The following is a 19,735-nucleotide window of genomic DNA, read 5'->3' as shown; positions in this document are numbered from 1 at the left end:
ATTTATAAGATTAATTTGCAATATGTTATAATTCACCTTAACCCTAATTTCTCCATTCTCTGTTCCTTCCTTTGTCTGTTTTCTTAATTTTCTATGTTTGTCTGATTGAGGCCAGGTCTACACTAGAAGCATTTTGCTGGTATAGCTATGCCAGCAAAAGTTTGTAGTGTAGTGTAGACAGTAAGTCCTTTTGGGACAGCATTAAGTCCTGTGGCATCCCCTCCACAAATTAGTATTATTTATCATTATTTGAATTATCATAGTACATAGGAGCCCCAGTCATGGACCAGAACCCCTCTGTGCTAGGCGCTGTAAAAAGAACAAAAAGATGCTAATGTGCAACTGAGTGAGACTAGAATCATGCTGACAGCGATTAGAGAGATCATCTCTGTATTGTGGAGTAGTTGGCTCTCCATGTGTCTAGTTCCTGCTTCCATACACCTGGGGATTTCCTTCTCTTTTAGATTTCCAGGATCTGAACTGTTGAAAAACTTTTCCACATGATGGGACAATTTCCTGAAAACTCCTTAATCCTATCTGTTTCCCCTGTCAGGAATCAGGGCCTGCAGCAGAGTTAGTCTCCAAGCAACCTCATCAGTACAGCTGGCCTGCAGCAGGCTGCCTGAGTAGCCTGCCACATGATTGGCTGCAGAGGCCAGCAGGCTGACTCAAGTCAGCAGCAGCAGTTTACTGCCTTCTCAATGCTCATACCTACTACTGTGCCTGCTCCTGTGTTACCTTGTGTAACGATGCTGGTTCTGGTGGGACCCAACCGAGAGTGCCAATTCAGGACAAATTGCTTAAAACAGGGCAGTTACAGCCCAAGGCTGGGGTTTTTCCACCTCTAAGGCAAACCAAACCAGCCAGACAAAGAGGACTTTGGTCTCATCCCACTCACTAACCACAAGTCACACAAGCAATTCCCTTAGACGCTCCAGTTTCCCAGTATTACCACCAGTGCCACTTGTTATGGGGACAAATGGTTATGAAAACCAATACCCCAATAAAAGAAAAAAGGTTCTCTTGATCCCAAAGGACTAAGCCCCAGACCCAGGTCAATATACAAACCAGATCTTACTCACAAATCACGCTGTTGCCAATTCTTTAGCATCTAAAGGTTTATTCCTAAAAGGAAAAAGATATAGATGAGAGCTAGAATTGGTTAAATGGAATCAATTACATACAGTAATGGCAAAGTCCTTGGTTCAGGCTTGTAGCAGTGATGGAATAAACTGCAGGTTCAAATCAAGTCTCTGGAGTACATCCACAGCTGGGATGGGTCATCAGTCCTTTGTGTGGAGCTTCCGTTTGTAGCAAAGTCCCTCCAGAGGTATGAAGCAGGATTGAAGACAAGATGGAGATGAGGCATCAGCCTTTTATCGTCTTTTCCAGGTGTAAGAACACTTCTTTGTCTTTACTGTGGACAATTACAGCAAAATGGAGCCTGGCGTCACATGGGCAAGTCCCTGCATACTTTGCTGAGTTACAAGGCGTATCTGCCTTGAGCTTCATGAAGCACCAAAAAAATCACGTGGAAGAGAGACCCCACCAGGGGCGGCCCTGTTGCTAAAAGCCATGGCAGGTCTGTCGGCCATCAGGGTAATGACCTGGGAGAAGGGCTGCAGCGCCGCACTGAGTGCGGGGAAAGTTTCATGGGGAAGCCTGAGCTAGAGACAGACCAGCAGGTCCATGTCAGGGAGCGGCCACATCAGTGTGGCACGTGTGAGAAAAGCTTCTGATACGAGGAATCTCTGAAAGAACATCAGAGTCTCCACAGAGCAGAGCAAGGGCATCCAGAGGTTTCTCGGAGCCCCGGACAGGGAGCAGAGGCCGGACTCCTGGTTGTAAAGATGGAAGATATGTGGTAGCCAGTGGAGTTAACGTACAGAAGGTGCATTAGTCAGATGAAAGGCAAGAGGAGGAGTTGAACTGTCCATGGTTTAGAGAGAGCTTCATCCCATCAGATTAGACTGTGCGTCTGATCCCCTGGAGGAGAGATGGAAACCCAGGCAGTGGACTTCCTTCTGTCACCACCTGAAAGGGGAATCAGGGACACTAGCTGAGGAGGATTCTTCTCTCTCAACTGAAAATGCAGCAACGGCACCGTGGGGACACGCAGGGGAACCAACTTCTGCTTGCGAAACATCCACACACGATGGCAGGCGGATGGCACTGGGAGAGGAAGAACTAGAAGGGACATGAATGACTGGGAATAGGAGGGGGATGGGCACTCTGTATAGAAGGCCTGTCGCTGGACGTCACTGGACAAGACTGAATTGCAATTGCTTGGGATATAAGCTGACATCTCAAGTTCAGCTCCTAGACCCATGTCCAACATAGTTTAGGAGGTCTGGTCTGCTCTTGTTACTAATGCGACCCTTGCTTTAGCCTTCACTCACCTCGAGGTCATGAGAATTCTCTAGTGACTCCAGCAGAGAAGGGACTCAGGAGTAAAATAAAAAAGGGGAGATAATGAGAAGTGCCCTGAAAAAAATTGGGAACACATGGGAAGTTAGTACTGCAAGTAAATCCAAAGAGATGTTCTCCCCGAGTCCTGACCCAGGAACTATCTGGGCAGGTCACCACAGTGGAGCTTTTCACTTGGGTAGGTGGGGTGCGTGTGTGTGTGTGTGGGGGGGAAATAGTTGAGCTACTTCTTATCATGTAACATGTACAAATCTGATCATGACTCTTAAGACCTAAAGTTAACACTGTCACCTCATCCTTCAGAGTGAGAAGGCGGTTGTTCCTACCTCCCCCGGAACACTACCTCGGCCATTTCACTTTATTTTATTTTGATGTACGTACTGTAATTAGCATTGTCCACTGCTAAGCAAGGCTTAACAGGGCCTCTTGAATGAGCCCAGCAATAGGAACACGTACTGCTACATCACATCAAGCTTGCAGTTACCTGCTACAGTGTTCAGGATATTGTAAATATCATTAATAAGCAAATCACACTTTTAACATGGACCCTATTGCACTGTGTAGAGACAGGCAGTGGGGTGAAGGGTGCTGTTGCTTTCTCCTTCCAGGTGCTCATGTGCTTCTTCAGTCCCCATTGCATTGGTTTTCTCCTTACTGATTTTTAATATGTTTACACTAATCAGGAAGCAGAACCTTCACTCCCACCCAAAAGACACTGCTAACTCTTGCAATCTTGTCTCGAGTCTTGGGATATTGGGTGTTTTTCAAGACCCATCTCTTAGAGGCAACTGAATACAGGAGGCTCTAAGCTTTTGTTTAACGCCCCCCCCCCCCCCCATCTCTGTTCCTTATTGTGGAGAAAAACTCGAAAATGTGACCAATCTCAATGGGTCAATTGTATAGCTGATGGTCCTTAATGGGCCATCAAGCAGGCTAGGCAGAGCTGACACCAACTTGTCTGGAGTATCACCCAGAAGCATAGGATAAGTTTGAAATACAAACAGTACAGAGCCAATATTCATAACTTTAACTACAAAAATGATCCACATATACAGATAGCATAACCATAACCAGCAAACCATAACCTTGTCTTAGACACCCTATTTGACCCCCTTTATACAAGATTTGGTGCCACTACAGGACTTTGGTTGCAACAATGATCTATACGGTACCAGTTCATGTCAATAACGTCACACCTTGTTCCTGCTTTGCCCCCAGCCTTGCTACAGTCCTGCCCCTGCCTTGAACCTCTCCTTGCCTGATACCCTGCTTGCTCAGTTCCTGTCCTCCGGTTTAACCCGTTGCTGAGTACTGAATCTGGCTCAACTCTTAGCTCTGGTACCCAGTTCCTGCCCTCCAGTATGACCTTTGGCTTTGGCTCCTGACTACTGATGCCTTCTCTGACCACTAGGTGAGACTGCCCCCGGATTGAAATTGGCCTCGTTAGCACTGACCCCCCCACTTGGTAAGGCAACTCCCATCTTTTCATGTGCTGTATATTTATACCTGCCTACTGTATTTTTCACTCCACGCATCTGATGAAGTGGGTTATAGCCCACGAAAGCTTATGCCCAAATAAATTTGTTAGTCTCTAAGGTGCCACAAGGACTCCTCATTGTTTTTGCTGATACAGACTAACAGGCTACCCCTCTGAAACCTCCCACAGGTGGTGCATCTGGGATATGGCCTGGGGAGAGGAATTTGGCTAGATGGCTGTATGCTCCAGTTTATTCTAGACTGCTCAAAGGCAGCTCTAGCTTACGCTGAGGACTGAACTGGTTCCTGACCAGTCCTGGAATCAACTAGCCACAAATGTGGTATATGTCCATGATGTCACTCCCTCCCAACCAAAGCTGCACTGAGCTCAGCATGACCACAGCTTGAAATTGGAATCAAAGTACCCAAACGCGTGCTAGGTGTTTTGCAGACAACTAGGGAGACAGAGCTTACAATCTAAATAGAAAACATACAAAATATAATATACAAAGTACAGGAGGCAGGACAAAAGCAGCACAAGACAATTAAAAATTCTTTAAAAAAATCCACCTTTGTTAATTGGTTTTGGTTCTTTGAACTTTGTGAATTTGCAATTTTATATGGTTATATAGAGAATTGATTGAAGAAAGAGAATTACAGATCATTTCAAATCATTTTAATGTTTTTGTTTTGATTTTTCATGTAATCAATATTTACTGAAATTGTATTGGATTTTTTGGTTTATTATTTTCTTTTTCTTTTTTAATTGTCTAAATAAAATAACATTTAATATTTTTTGTCAATTAGTCACAGGATTTTTTCCCCTTAAAATGTACATCAAAATTATATTTTAATTTTGAATATTTACTATTTTTAAAAAGGAAGACAAATGAAAAAATGAGACATTTTTGATAAAAAAAATAATAAAAATTCACAAATTCTAAAGCCCACCAATTTTAAATTCAATTTTTGATGTAGAAAAAGGGTATTTTTTATATTTTTTTACTCAAAAAGTTTAGGCACACTTTAATTATATATTTCAAAAAATGTTTTATTTTTCAAGTAAAAAAGTATTATAAGTGAAAACTATGGTTTATAATATTTTCTTTAGAGTAATATTTACTACAACTGCACATAGGCATACACATATAGAAGATGTGATAGTGTGATATAAAAGTTTTATCAACAGGTGGTTGGGATTATTTCATTACTTATGAGTGGCAGAGCCATGAATGAGTTATGCAGGTAATCTTGAATAAATGCTGGTCAAACCTTCAGACCATACCATCAAATAGTTTGCATCTGTCATGATGTAGTCATGATTTATGATTTAGTTACCATAAATTCAACTGCACAAAACACAGAAGGAATAAAAAAATAAAACTAATAAATGTAAAACACCTCCCAAAATAGTAGTTTTCTCCTTGCGACATAGGTCAGTGAGACCTTGTATTTAACTGACTGGTATACACACACACAATAAATATATGTATAGTTAAGGGACTATAAACATACCTATCAGCAAAGGGAAAAATAAAAAGCCAATTTTTTTCCTTGTCTTATTTAATCCCTCTCCCTACCATCTTGCATTTGCTCGAGGTTTCTCTGTGCTGCTTGAAAAAATTGACATCAAGCATATTTCTATTTTGAAAATAATGAATTTAATTAAAGTAAGTGAATCTGGAAATGGAGGAGCTCAAGAACTCAAGGGCTGTCTCCTTCACAGCAAGCTTGAACTATATATTTAGCATCATTTTCACAGCTGCAGCAAATAACTTGTGGTACTTATGGCTACAGCTTAAGATTTTGGTGGTTATTTTGGAGACAGTTTTGGGGTCCCGGGAAACACTCTCCCAAAGGCCTGATTCTCTGGCAAAAAGCCTGTAGTTAGGCAAATATGACATATATGAGGAAAAGTAAAAGGGAGGAAGTGGCAGTTCAGTTTAATGAGAAAGCAAATTTTTCTACGGTTGAGATTCTACCCAGATGTAGAGCATGTACAATGTTATAATATATTATTGTTTTGAGTCTTAAATCTAGGATGGTGTGTGTGTCTTACTATTTCCTGCCTTATAGTTATATTCATAATAAGATGCATTTTCCTTGTCCTAGTGTGTCCCTGTTTTTCCACATGATTTTTTTCACAACAGCCTACTTGTATTTTCCATTTTCACTGGTATTTTTCTATCCTTTGCAAAATTTTCTTTGTTAATTATTTGTATAAGGCTGCAGTATGTCAACCCGCGTTCTTATTTTTCCAGCCTGACTGCCTTTCCTATTTCTCCTGATGTAGGGTTCAGATGCAATAGCATGTTTTGACAATAATGTAATATACCTTATATCTACACTGTAGATCTCTGAAATGTGTAGTAAATTAGGTATTTGCAGGGCTGGAACTTAAATACTTAATCTTTAGCTCCCTGGTTGGAGACAGGATGACTCAGGGGATTGGTAATACGATAAAGCTTTTCACTTCTAAATTGCCAAGTCAAATCTAGCCCAGATTAATAGGGACAGAATGTTGTTACCATCTGGTGTCTGTTCAGTGACCTATGTAGAATAAAGTAGTAGACTCAGTCCTGTTCCTAGTGGTCAGGTATCCAAATCACAAAAACGCTATCAGAATTAGCATGTAGGTGAAAACCAAAGATTCAGTGGGAAAGAGGACTACACTCTCCTCTGAACCTTAGAGGTTGGATTGTAAACACATTGGTAGGAAAGTGGAGAAAGCTTGCCTTGCAACTGCTAAGGCTGTCAGTCAAGCACCTTTCAACAGCAGCATTAAATGTATACAAATCAAACAAAATATTTGATATGTTATGCTTATACAAAGCACATGGGATCTTTTCAGGAGAAGGCAAATATGCAGCATTTATTGAAAATACAACAGTTAGCATATGCTTTTCAGTCACACACACACACACACACACACACACAGAGTCCTGCCAGTTGATGTTTATAGTTACTAGTCTGTTGTAGCTCAAGTCAATCTAATGACCAGTTAGATTGAGCATGAGTGCGGAGCTGGGCTCTTGTCGGTCGCGATCCGATGCTCCGAGGCTTTGCAGTACTGAACCCAGAGTTCCATGGCAAAACACCCCAGCTTTATAGTTGTAAATTCCCATTTGAGTCCATAGTTTTAGTTGGTGCTGCTCACAGAGATGCCAGGAAGTTGCTAATTATGACCTATGATCTCTCAGGAAGATGCCAAAAACCATTGTTGGAACTGCTTGTCAATGTGACCATTTGGGAAATGAATATGCCAACTTCTTTTAAAGAAGTCACTGTTGGATTCTTGATAAAAAATATTGATGTTGACAGTCTCCCATTATCATCCTGCCTTGAATCTTTCTTTTCTGGTAAGATTATTGAGAAGGATTATAGCAGAATAGGTTCTGCAGCATTTGGTGTTTTCAGGCCTCCTCAACCCCATATAGTTTGTTTTTCTACCTGGGCTTAGAGAATATATTGGTTGTGTTAGTTGCTCTTCTCAGGATGGATGATAGTCCACAGATGTATTAGCACCATGTCATGGACCACAGTAAGAAAGACAGCAGACAGATTTAAAAGAATCAGTCAACCCTCATCAGGAACTGGCTGGAACATTTTTGCTGAAACAGTGCTGTCAGAAAAGGCATTTTTTTTACAGAAATGTAATTTTTTGCAAAATCATATAGATTTTGATGAAATTTCCTGTACATTTTTGTGAATGAAAACTTTTTAATTTCAGAAATTTCATTTCAGAAATTTTTCAAAATGTACCTTTCAAAATGAAAATTTCATTTCAGAATTTATTTTATGTTCTTTTCACTTTTCTTATTTTAATTATTTTTACTTTCTTTCATGACACATCAATAGTCATGCATAATATAACATGTTATGTCATTACGACATGACTTGACATGATATGACATCATATTATGCATGGCTATTACTGAGATGTCATATTATGACAGTTGAAATATTATTTTTAAAATAATAAGGGCAGCTGCTCCTTAGTACCGATTGAAACATCTAATCTTATTTTCTAGATCAAAGATTTTCTTTTCTGTGTTGTAATGAACCAGTTTGACATTGTGACACTTTAAACAAGAAAATTAGATAAGAGTTCAGTGTATTAATTAGAGGAACAGCTGTTTTCAATATCTTTGTGTTGGTCTGGAATTGTTTTTCTACGATATGCCCAGATACGAAAAAATCAGAAGGCAGAAAGTGGTAAAAATTTCACTGCTCTCTCATAACAGAGATTTTGGAAATTAAATGTGCGCAACTGCAACAGGTAATAAATCTGTTAAACTAAAATTGTGAAACATATCAAATAATCTTTGAAAAAAGGAACAGAATAGCACTAACCACAAATTTAAAATTAAAATTTCTGTTTTATCATTCTCTTCTTCTGCCCTAGCATCATGTTTTGAACCCTTTATCTAGTTTTTGTATATATTTATATATTTATTACATTCCTCACCTCTTGTTTGTTTTATTTCCTTTCTCTGTTTCAAAAACTGATTCCTCCTTTCAGCTCTTTCCTGTCCAGTTTTGTCCTGTTCCTTAGCTTCTCTCTTCTGTGAATTACCGCAATGAACCTTCAAGCCCCTCTTTCTTTTAAAGGTGATCAAAAAAATATAAAAAGAACTACTTTATTTGTATGTGTTGAATTACCTCCTAATAAAAAGTGTAAGGGAGCCTTTCAGCATCCATGGGGATTTCAGCTCTCATCCTTCAAACATTACTTTCTTAAATAGCTCTATTAACATTAATGCTCAAATGCATGACAGATGCAGAATAAAACCTGACGTCATTCAAACTTAATATCCTTTGTTTTTGTTCTTCTTTTGTTCTTCTGAAATTCAAACATGCCAAATCTCCTACTTCATGAGATATGGATCATCACATCATGCTCCTTGGATGATATTATATGAAGTATGGAAGCTGCTGTTGCTACAGTGGCAATGTGTCAGCACTGAAACCTGCAAATTGTCCTTTCGGGACAAGGTAAAGTCCCAGTATTATTAATTTTTTACAGTAATTTTCTCTTAAAAATACAATTATTGAAAACTTAAAAAAAATATTTAAAAAGTCCAGTATAGTAGAATAATATAAAGATTGGGATTCACCTTACTTCTATGCACAGGTTCCAGTGATAGTCAACAGTGGGTGTAAATTTCACCAGCATACAGTATTACATGCTGGGGTTTCATATGTAATGGTAGCTAGTGTGATGCACAGTGAGTATAGACTTTCAGATCTGAGAAAGCTGGGGAGGTGATGGAAGCATTGTCAACTGACATGTCTACCATTTTTAATTAAAACTTTCAGCCCCTATGACATATTGATAGTTATTTTAAAAAGGAAATCATCCTAAATCTAATTTTTCTTTAAAATGTTCAGGTATTGGATAACCAGCAGAATAGAAGGAAAGAATATTTCCTGCAGTTTAAGTCTTTGATACTAAATGCTTTTAACAATTCTTCTTATACATATAGTCTTGTTGAATTTAATTTCTTTTCTGACCTCCCTTCCATAGCATCATTCTGTTTCTTTCTTTTTTATTTCTTGGTTAATCCTTCTATGTCCTTAAATCTTTCAGTTCAGCTTAATCCTTCAAATCCTATAATTATTCAAACAAAGCATTTTAACCTTTTGGCCTTCCTGGGCCCTTGCCCATTAGGTATGATGTGTAGGTCTATCTTGATTAACAATGCTTATTGCTACATTTTCTTTCTTAGGATACTCATAGAAAGATTCATGCCACTGAGGTCCAATTTCTAATAAACTCAGTGTCATCACTATTACCATGAGCATTATAAAGATTGTAGCAGCTACTTTTTACTGTTAGGACAATTCTTTCGTTCAGTCATCGCATAAGGATGACATTGATGGAGTTGATGTAATCCCACATAATAGGAGGCCAACGCCTAGTTCCTTATGACAGAACACCCTTTACAATTCCTGTGTGTTCCCAGTGTTCACTCTAGTGAATTTTTTTGCAGTCTACATAATTAATGTGTATCTGTTTATTTCAGTTATCTAAGAGCTTAAACATTCAATTTAGCATGTTATTTTGTCCAAATGTTTTAGATGACTCTTCACACTCACATTGTATTAAATTGCCTCAGAGGATGAAGTAAACTAGCGTGACACCACTGTACATTGTTTATTTTATTTTTCACATCAGATATATTAGTGAGGGAGTCACCTTTATAGATGGGAAGCATTTTCTAGGAACATAGAGCTGGAAGGGACCTCTTGGGTCATCAAGTCCAGTCCCCTGGTATTGTAGACAACCCCTCATATAATCCTGTTCATAAATTTATCAAGCTCCAGTTTAAGACTAGTTAGGTTTTTGCCCCCACTACTTCTACTGTAAGGGTACGTCTACACTACCCACGAGATCGGCGGGTAGTGATCGATCCCCGATCGCTCTGCCATTGACTCCTGTACTCCATCGCGGTGAGAGGCGGAAGTGGAGTCGACGGGGGAGCGGCGGCAGTCAACCCCATGCCGTGAGGACATGAGGTAAGTTGACCTAGGATACGTCGACTTCAGCTACGTGATTCTCGTAGCTGAAGTTGCGTATCTTAGGTGATCCCCCCCAATTTAGACCAGGCCCAAGGCTGTTCCAGAACCTCACCTCTCTGATGGTTAAAAACCTTCTAATTTCCAGACTAAATTTATTTATGGCCAGTTTATATCCATTTGTTCTTGTGACAGCAATGTTCTTTAGCTTAAACAGCTCTTTTCCCTCATGTTTACTCTCTGATGGATTTATAGAGAGCAATCATATCCTTCTCAGCCTTCACTTTTTTAGGCAAACAAGCAAAATTATTTTAGTCTCCTCTGATCAGGTAGGCTGTCCGTTCCCCTGATCATCGTAGTAGCACTTCTCTGCACCTGCTCCACTTTGAATTCATATTTCTTGAACTTGGGTGACCAAAACTGTACAAAGTATTCAGGATGAAGTCTTACCAGTGCATTGTACAATGTCATTAATACTTCCCTATCTCTACTGCCCCTAAATCTAGAAGTTAGAACAGTCCAATATATTCTTTCTGTATTAGAAAATGTTTCTGGACATTGGAATCATGGAGAATACAAATAATAAATAATTAGGGCTGTCAAGTGATTAAAAAATTAATTGCAATTAATCATGTTGTTAATAACAGAATACCATTTATTGAAATGTTTTTGGATGTTTTCTACATTTTCAAATATATCGATTTCAATTATAACACAGAATACAAAGTGTACAGTGATCACTTTATATTTACTTTTAATTACAAATATTTGCACTGTAAAAAAACAAAAGAAATAGTATTTTTCAATTCGCCTAATACAAGTATTGTAGTGCAATCCCTTTAATGTGAAAGTTGAACTTACAAATGTAGAATTATGTACAAAAAATAACTGCATTCAGAAATAAAACAAGGTAAAACTTTCATGGTCTCTCTCTGCCTACAAGTCCACTCAGTCCTATTTCTTGTTCAGCCAATTGTTCAGACAAACAAGTTTGTTTACATTGCAGGAGATAATGCTGCCTGCTTCTTGTTCACAATGTCACCTGAAAGTGAGAATAGGTGTTCGCATGGAACTGTTGTAGCTGGTGTCGCAAGATATTTACATGACAGATGCACTAAAGATTCATATGTTCCTTGATACTTCAACTACCATTCCAGAGGACATGCATCCATACTAATGACTGGTTCTGCTCGATAACAATCCAAAGCAGTGAAGACTGACACATGTTCATTTTCATCATCGGAGTCAGATGCCACCAGCAGAAGGTTGATTTTCTTTTTTGGTGGTTCAGATTCTGTAGTTTCCGCATCGGTGTGTTGCTCTTTTAAGACTTCTGAAAGCATGCTCCACACCTCGTCCCTCTCAGATTTTGGAAGGCACTTCAGATTCTTAAACCTTCGGTCGAGTGCTGTAGCTACCTTTAGAAGTCTCACATTGGTACCTTCTTTGCGTTTTTTCAAATCTGCTGTGAAGGTGTTCTTAAAATGAACAACATGTGCTGGGTCATCGTCCGAGACTGCTATAACATGAAATATATGGCAGAATGCAGGTAAAACAGAGCTGGACACACACAGTTCTCCCCCAAGGAGTTCATTCACAAATTTAATTAACTCATTATTTTTTTAACAAGCGTCATCAACATTGAAGCATGTCCTCTGGAATGGTGGCTGAAGCATGAAGGGCATATGAATGTTTACCATATCTGTCACGTAAATATCTTGCAATGCCGGCTACAAAAGTCCCATGCGAACGCCTTTTCTTACTTTCTGGTGACATTGTAAATAAGAAACGGGCAGCTTTATCTCCCATAAATGTAAACAAACGTGTTTGTCTTAGCAAGAAGTAGGACTGAGTGGACTTGTAGTCTCTAAAGTTTTGCATTGTTTTGTTTCTGAGTGCAGTTATGTAACAAAAAAAAAATCTACATTTGTAAGTTGCACTTTCACGATAAAGAAATTGCACTACAGTACTTTATGAGATGAATTGAAAAATACTGTTTCTTTTGTTTATCATTTTTATAGTGAAAATATTTGTAATTAAAATAATATAAAGTGAGCAGTGTACCCTTTGTATTCTGTGTTGTGATTGAAATGTAGAAAAACATCCAATGTAGAAAATGTAGAAAAACATCCAAATATTTAATAAATTTCAATTGGTATTCTATTGTTTAACAGTGTGATTAAAACTGCGATTAATCACGATTAATTTTTTTGAGTTAATTACATGAGTTAACTGCGATTAATCAACAGCCCTATAAATAATAAGAGTATCTGTTTTGTAAGTATAGAGTTACTAGTACTGAGCAAAACTCAGATTGATATTCATCAAAGATATTTTTACAAGAAGGATATTTGGAGGGACAGGGGAAGTCTATTTTCTCTAGCATTATGCTGAGAAAAGGAAGGTTAGTGATGTGATAGGTGTTTCAGAATAGGGATGAAAAGTGGCACATTTTAGTGATTTGTGGAAAGTACTGAAGGAAAATGATTTGTTGATAATGTAGGAAGCCGATTTGGGGAGAGACAGAGGAGAGGAAGTAATTTGCTTAAGGGACAAGGAGATGTCAAGTTGGAAAAGGCACACAGAACACAAGGTAGAAATGGATAGGAGCTGAGAAGGTATGTGAAGTCAGAGAGAGACCATGAATAAGGGCATTACTAAATTAACAAAAAGAAGCAGGGGAAAGACTGAGCAGATGAGGAGGTGGGAGGGAAAGCTGAACAGATAGAGAGGAGCTGGCCTGTAAGGATAAGGAAAATATATTTTTTTCCACAATATTGCTTTGTTTTGAAAATGCAGTGTTGAATTTGTTTCTTTAAACTGCACGTATGAAAACCAAATATACTGTTTTCAAAACTGAGCGATAATTAGGGAAATAAACATCTGTATTAAAGGGCAAATTTCAAGCAGTGGAAATGACAGATTTCTTCTATGTGATGGGAGTCAGTAGAGAGTCAATGCAGGGGGCAGCTGCACACTGCTGAATCTGGCATATCTTTACCGAGGTTGTTCATAGGGGATCATGGAACGAGAGTGCACATTGCGGGCATGAATATACAAAGCCAAAGCCCCTAATGTTGGGAGGAACAGTAAGCTATGCCTGCTACCATTCCTGTGACCTTCAGTACCGGTTATCTAAGACATATTGGAGCTAATGATTCTATCCCTCAGCCCTGTGCCTCTTATGTACAGGAATATGCAGAATATTTTCTGAGTGTGTGCTAAGTAATCGCCAGGATTTGGCTGTACATTACATGCATTAACTTAAACTGCCCAAACATACCATGTTCGGAAGCTTTACAAAATTAAACTGGGATGACTTTTAGCCACCAGAATCTTCCATAGTCTGGACTTGATGCATATTTATCACACTGTACCTTTTCTAACATGTGTTGCAGAGAGTCCTTATCCTAGAAAATGAGTTATCCTTATATGGTACACCGAGCCTAGCTAGAAACAATATAATGCCTGGAAAAATTTTCTCAATAAGATTTCTTGAGAGGATTTTTTCCCTGTGCTTGAATAATTAAGAACAAACCAGGGAAAATAAGAGATTTATAAACCATCCGTTACTTCTTCCTCATTTTTTGTGTATCTAGTATAACCACATGAGCCTCTGAGTGGAGCCTCCTTTCCCATCTCATTTCTAAAAGGCCATAATAAAAGATCCTTAGAAGGGAAACAAAAATGATTAGGGGCATGGAGCTCGAGAAGGAGGCTCGGGAGAGGTTAAAAAGACTAGAACTATACAGTTTGGAAAGGAGAAGTGTAAGATGAGATGTGGGGCCCAACCCTGCTCCAACTGAAGTAAACGGAAGCAGAATTGGGCTAATGAAAAAGGTAAACAGTATAAATAATGAATGATACTGAGAAGGACAGACAGGTTCCCCTTTGTACATTTTCTGTAATACAAGAGCAATAGAGTACTTGAGGAAATAAAAAGCAAGATTTAAAATGTATAATTAGAATTGTTTTAAACAAAATGAACAATTAACATTTGGAATTTACTATTGCAGGATGTTATTGAGGCAAACAGAATATTAAAATTTTAAATATGTTGTATTCTATAAACAAGAGTAGCATTTACAGTTACTCTAGCTAAAATTACGAAGATTAATAATCCTCATGTTTCAAGGAAGAAGTTGGTCACCAACTGGGGTCATGAAGAAATTTCCAATACTAATTTTAATTAGTTCCAATGCTAATTTTAATTTTCCAATTCCAATTTTAATACTAACTGCATATATAAAGGTAATATACAGGCTTTATACTCTCCTCTGATGTATCTGGCCTTGGCCACTGCTAATGATAGTACACTAAACAAGATGGATCAGTTTGCTAGATCATGTAAAACAATTCTCAGTGGTTGTAATGACCTTGATCCTGCAAGTGCACAGCAAAGTTAATGCGCTCCAATACAACTGTGACTAGAGGCTATGGGTTGACCCAGGTAAATTTAAGTGCTAGTCATACTCCATTACAATACATGGCAGTAAGTCTCAAGCCCCTGCTATTTTATTCACAGACATATGGAAGTTGGGGTGGGTGGAATGGAGAATGAATGTCTGAGGAGACATAACTTTAGATAGCATACTTATCATGCCAACAAAGGATCATCTAGCTCTACTTTCACTTCTTTGGACTTACTCCTTCCTACTAGGCAGGAGTATCATGAGGCCAGATCCTCAAAGGTATTTAGGCACATAGGCACTGACTCCATCGGTGCACCAGCTCCCTCCCTCCCCCCTAGCACCACCCAGTCCCACTAATCAACTCCCGCCCCTTCTTTTCAGCGCCTCCTGCCTGCCGCGATCAGCTGTTCCATGGCGTGCAGGAGGCGCTGTGGGGGGAGGAGCAGGGACAGGGCGCGCTTGGGGAGGGGGAAGAACTGGGTGGGAAGAGGTGGGGCAAGGGTGGAGCGGAGAGAATAGGGGTGGAGGCTTTGGAGAAGGGGTGGACAGGACAGGCCAGAGCTGGACCAAGTATCACTGCTGTCCAGAGCTGCATGGGGCCGTGAGTACTCGGGCTTGTGACTTTGCATTGGGAATAAGGAGGGAGGCTGTTAGCTAGTTAAGTGGGGAGAGTGGCAGAAGAGGGCACTGGAGGGGTTTGTTGGGGAAAGTTTACTGGCGCCAAAGACAGCCAGGAGCACCACTGGGCCTGTGGGGCCTTGACTCACCACTGGACTCAAACTTTGCCCAGGGCTCTTGAACTCTGCGTGCAGACACATTGCTGGGTGTCTGCCCTTTCAGATTGTGGTACCACTGGGCCTGTGGGACCTTGAGTTGAATGCAACCCAGTTTTACCGCTCCCCCAATATTTTCCCCTGTTGTTTTTCTCCTCTCATCCCTCTGTAAATAAATATTTCCCTTTCCTATATTCATTGTACTCTTCTGGTGTGTGTGTGTGTTCACTCTGGGGCGTTTGGAACAGGTGCCCCAGGGGTGGAAGAGACTTTCCCTGCTGCATTCCTGCAAGCACCTTCTCCTGGCCAGAGCTGCCTGCAGAGCAGACTCCATCTTGGCCATGAGGGCGCTAAAGTTACACCCCTTTAAAGGCCAGAGGCCTGGGGCCAGCCAGGCCTGTTCACTAAGTAGATGAGCATGGGACACGTGTTCCCTATAAAAAGCTCAAAAAAAAAAAAAAGTGGGGAGGGCCTGAGAGAGAGGCTGCAGAGATCAGAAAGGTCCATAAGCCTCCCTGGAAATAGGGAGACTGGCCAGAAGCTAGGAGGCCTAGGTAGTGGGAAGAGGAGACTCTGAAGAAAGAGAAAGGCTCAGGGAGTGTTCCTGTTGTTACACAAGGGGCAGGGAGCTGGAACTAACCCAGGAGGGACGTGGGCCTTTTATCAAGCCCAGGTTGTGTGGAAATTGTTTGTGATATTGCTTTGTGTGAGCTTTTGAACTCTCATAGAGGACTGGCAAGAAGCTTAAAACCCCTCCAGTCTGAAGGATAATTGAGACTGATTAAGGGCCTAAACATTTGGGTTAATGTTTGGAACTTTATTTTGTGATTTGAGCTGCCCTTATTAATAAATGACCCCGTGACATGAGTTTTGTTATTATTTAAGTATTCTTGAGAGGCAACTGTTAGCTCACTCTTGGTTCCAAAGTTATGACATTTTGATCATGGTGAACACATATCTGTTTTGTTTCATTAAGTTATTGGTTTTTAAACTTAATGATAACCTCTATTTCCATCTCCTCTTAATGCCATTCAACCATGTCCAATTTGCCCTTCTACATTTGTAATCTGGCAGTTAATGGTACAATTTTGCTTTCGTCAAAAGTATGGGTTGGTTACAATAGATTTTGGGTGTACACTTTCCTTACATTGATGGAGAGAGCTAAATTTCATGGCTAATTTGTAGGCCAAGGTCTTGTCTACACACACAAAGCACACAGGCTTAATTAAAGATGGGTTTTAAATTGATTTAGTTAAACCAGTGCAAACCCCCTCGTGAACACACTTAAATCTGTTTACAACTGGCTCACATAGAGTTAGTTTAATTTGATGATCTTTGGCATAGAGTATTGTAAACGGTGTAGAAACCAGGGGTGGCTCCAGGCACCAGTGCACCAAGCGTGTGCCTGGGGTAGCAAGCTGTTGGGGGCGACCTGCCGGTCGCCGTTAGGGCAGCAGTTAGGCTGCCTTCGGTGGCATGCCTGCGGGAGGTCTGCCGGTCCCGCGGTTTCGGCGGCAATTCGGCGGCGGCGGGTACACCGAAGGCGCGGGACCAGCAGACCTCCCGCAGGCATGCCGCCGAATCCACGTTACCAGCGAATCTCCCGCAGGCATGCCGCCGAAGGCTGCCTGACTGCCGTGCTTGGGGCGGCAAAATACATAGAGCCGCCCCTGGTAGAAACCATTTGTAAGGGTTTTGCATCTATGCCTTATTCTTGTCCTTCAACAAATTTAGTGCTGTTGTTAACCATGGTTTCTCGAAGGTCCTGTATGGGATCAGGCATCCATTGATTTAAGTCAGAAAAATCTGAACACATTTTAAGTGTTTATAGATGATTCTTCTGAAAAATAGGTGCTGCTGTGAAGACACAAAGCAACCTCACTCCAAGGCTAGTTTACTTATGCTGGTTCTAAGCATGTTATTCTGCATCATTCCACATGGTGGCTTCATTGACTATAAAATAATTGAAAAGAGCCAGGAAACCCATTTTCTTAGAATCTTCGCCCCCCCCACCTTCTCTCCTGTTTCTGTCTCTCACACTCCCCTCTCACTCCTCCTTCCTCATCCCCTTCCACTTATGGAAAGACTGTCTAACCCAGATGTGCACTTTGCAGAATTTAAAGCTGTTTACTTGAAAGCTAGGGTCTTTTTTGCTTTTGTTTTTTAAAGAAAGCCAACATATTAAATAAATACTTTAAAGTGCTTATGGGAAGTTAAAATTGTTAAGAGAAGCTGGTAATGCTGATTTTACTATCAAAGGCTCAGAAGAGATCCTTATTTGCTTTCCAGGCATATACCTACATTCAGGCAAAATGGTATTCATTATGCTATTGTAGATGAGCTTACTGAACATATTTCTTGAAGAAAGTGTGTGAGAAATTAACCCTATGATGTTAACTCCTTATTCTATTTTAGATTGTAAGAACGATGGGGCTGGGACCTTCTCTCCCTATGTGTTTGCATAACGCTTAACACAATGGGTCCCCAACCCTTTAGGTGCCACCACAATGTAAGTAACAAGAATGTAGGTGCTTAAAAAGCAAGGGAGGGCTCACTGCCTGGTGCCATAACCTTAATATGTTATGTGACTGACTCACCATCTCTGGAGAAAAATCAGGATAGATGAATTTTGCAGATTATGTTTACATTAAAAAGGTTATTAATTCTACATATTGCTCCTTATTTATACCAAAATAGACATGACTGTGAATGGATGCCCTAAACTATTGTAATGCTACTCTTGACATTAAATAGCTACCACGCTCAATCCCATGGGTGCCTGCATTTGAGTGGTTGGTTGAATGATCCTGATACATTTTCAAATTACCTTTCAGGGTTTTTGTGAGGTTTAGGGCCAGATTTTATCTGGCCTCATGTGGTTGTGCAAGTGGGTGGAAAGGGTCAAGGATCCTTTCCACTCAAGTAGCTGTCATGCAGAGTCCAGCCACAATTGCAGTCTCTTAGGTTGTCCTGGGCATAAGGATAGCTCCTGGTTAGTATAGGTAGTCACCAAAAAAGGGGGAGGAAGATGAGGGCCGTAACACTGTTTCCCATCTCCACATCAGTCACTTAAGTTGGTTGGCTTTGGAAGGGAATGCACACTGCACCTACTTAAGGGAACCTTGGTTTTACTACCCCTTAGAGCCAGGGGTGGCTGTATGTATTTTGCTGCCCCAAGCATGGCAGCCAGGCAGTCTTCGGTGGCACGCCTGCGGGAGGTCCGCTGGTAACGCGGATTCGGCGGCATGCCTGCGGGAGGTCCGCCGGTCCCGCGCCTTTGGCGTACCCGCCACCGAATTGCCACCGAAGCCGTGGGACCGGCAGACCTCCTGCAGGCATGCCGCTGAAGGCAGCCTGACTGCGGCCCTCACGGTGACTGGCAGGCCGCCCCCCGCGGCTTGCCACCCCAGGCACGCGCTTGGTGCGCTGGTGCCTGGAGCCGCCCCTGCTTAGAGCCCTTGATAGGGTACAGCACCTCTATACCACCCTAAAGGAAGCTGGCACTTTAAAAGCACAACTGAGCCCTTAGTTAATTTGTGTTTGTAAATCTGTGGATGAAAAGCACTCTTCATGTGCAAAGTACTCTTGCATATGAATGCACAAATGATTGTGGATAACTATTTTAAATATGGACTATTTGCTATTTATATGAAAACAAGGGATCTCTCCCACTTGCATTATCAAGTATAAAATGTCAATTTTGTAAATCAGAACTGGCCAGTGGCCTGGGCCGACTGTAACTTAAGCAAAAGATTATTTTGGCAATTTGTTTGTATTCTTTAAGGAGAATTTTAAAGATGGAAATAAAGAAAGCAAAGAGGAAATTTAATGAACAACTAGCCAAAAATATAACCAGTAATAAGAAATTATCTGTGTATATCAGAAGTAGGAAACCTATATGAGAATCATAGGAGTCCTTTAGATAACCAGGATGTAAAGGTAGCAATCAAAGAGGCCAACCTGGTTGCAGAGGGACAAGTTTCACTGCACTTGTCTTCATAACAGTAAATATGGAGATAGTTTACTTGGTATCTGTTTCCAAAGAAGTGAATATTCTCATTATGTCCCTCTTTTTGGAGTGTATATGGCATTTTAAGGAAACTCCTTTTGAGCATTAACTACTATTTG

The sequence above is a fragment of the Terrapene carolina genome, unplaced genomic scaffold, assembly GCF_002925995.2.
Source record: "Terrapene carolina triunguis isolate 2854851 unplaced genomic scaffold, T_m_triunguis-2.0 Scaffold96, whole genome shotgun sequence".
Taxonomy (NCBI): Eukaryota; Metazoa; Chordata; order Testudines; family Emydidae; genus Terrapene; species Terrapene triunguis.
Note: the sequence above shows the minus strand (reverse complement) of the source record.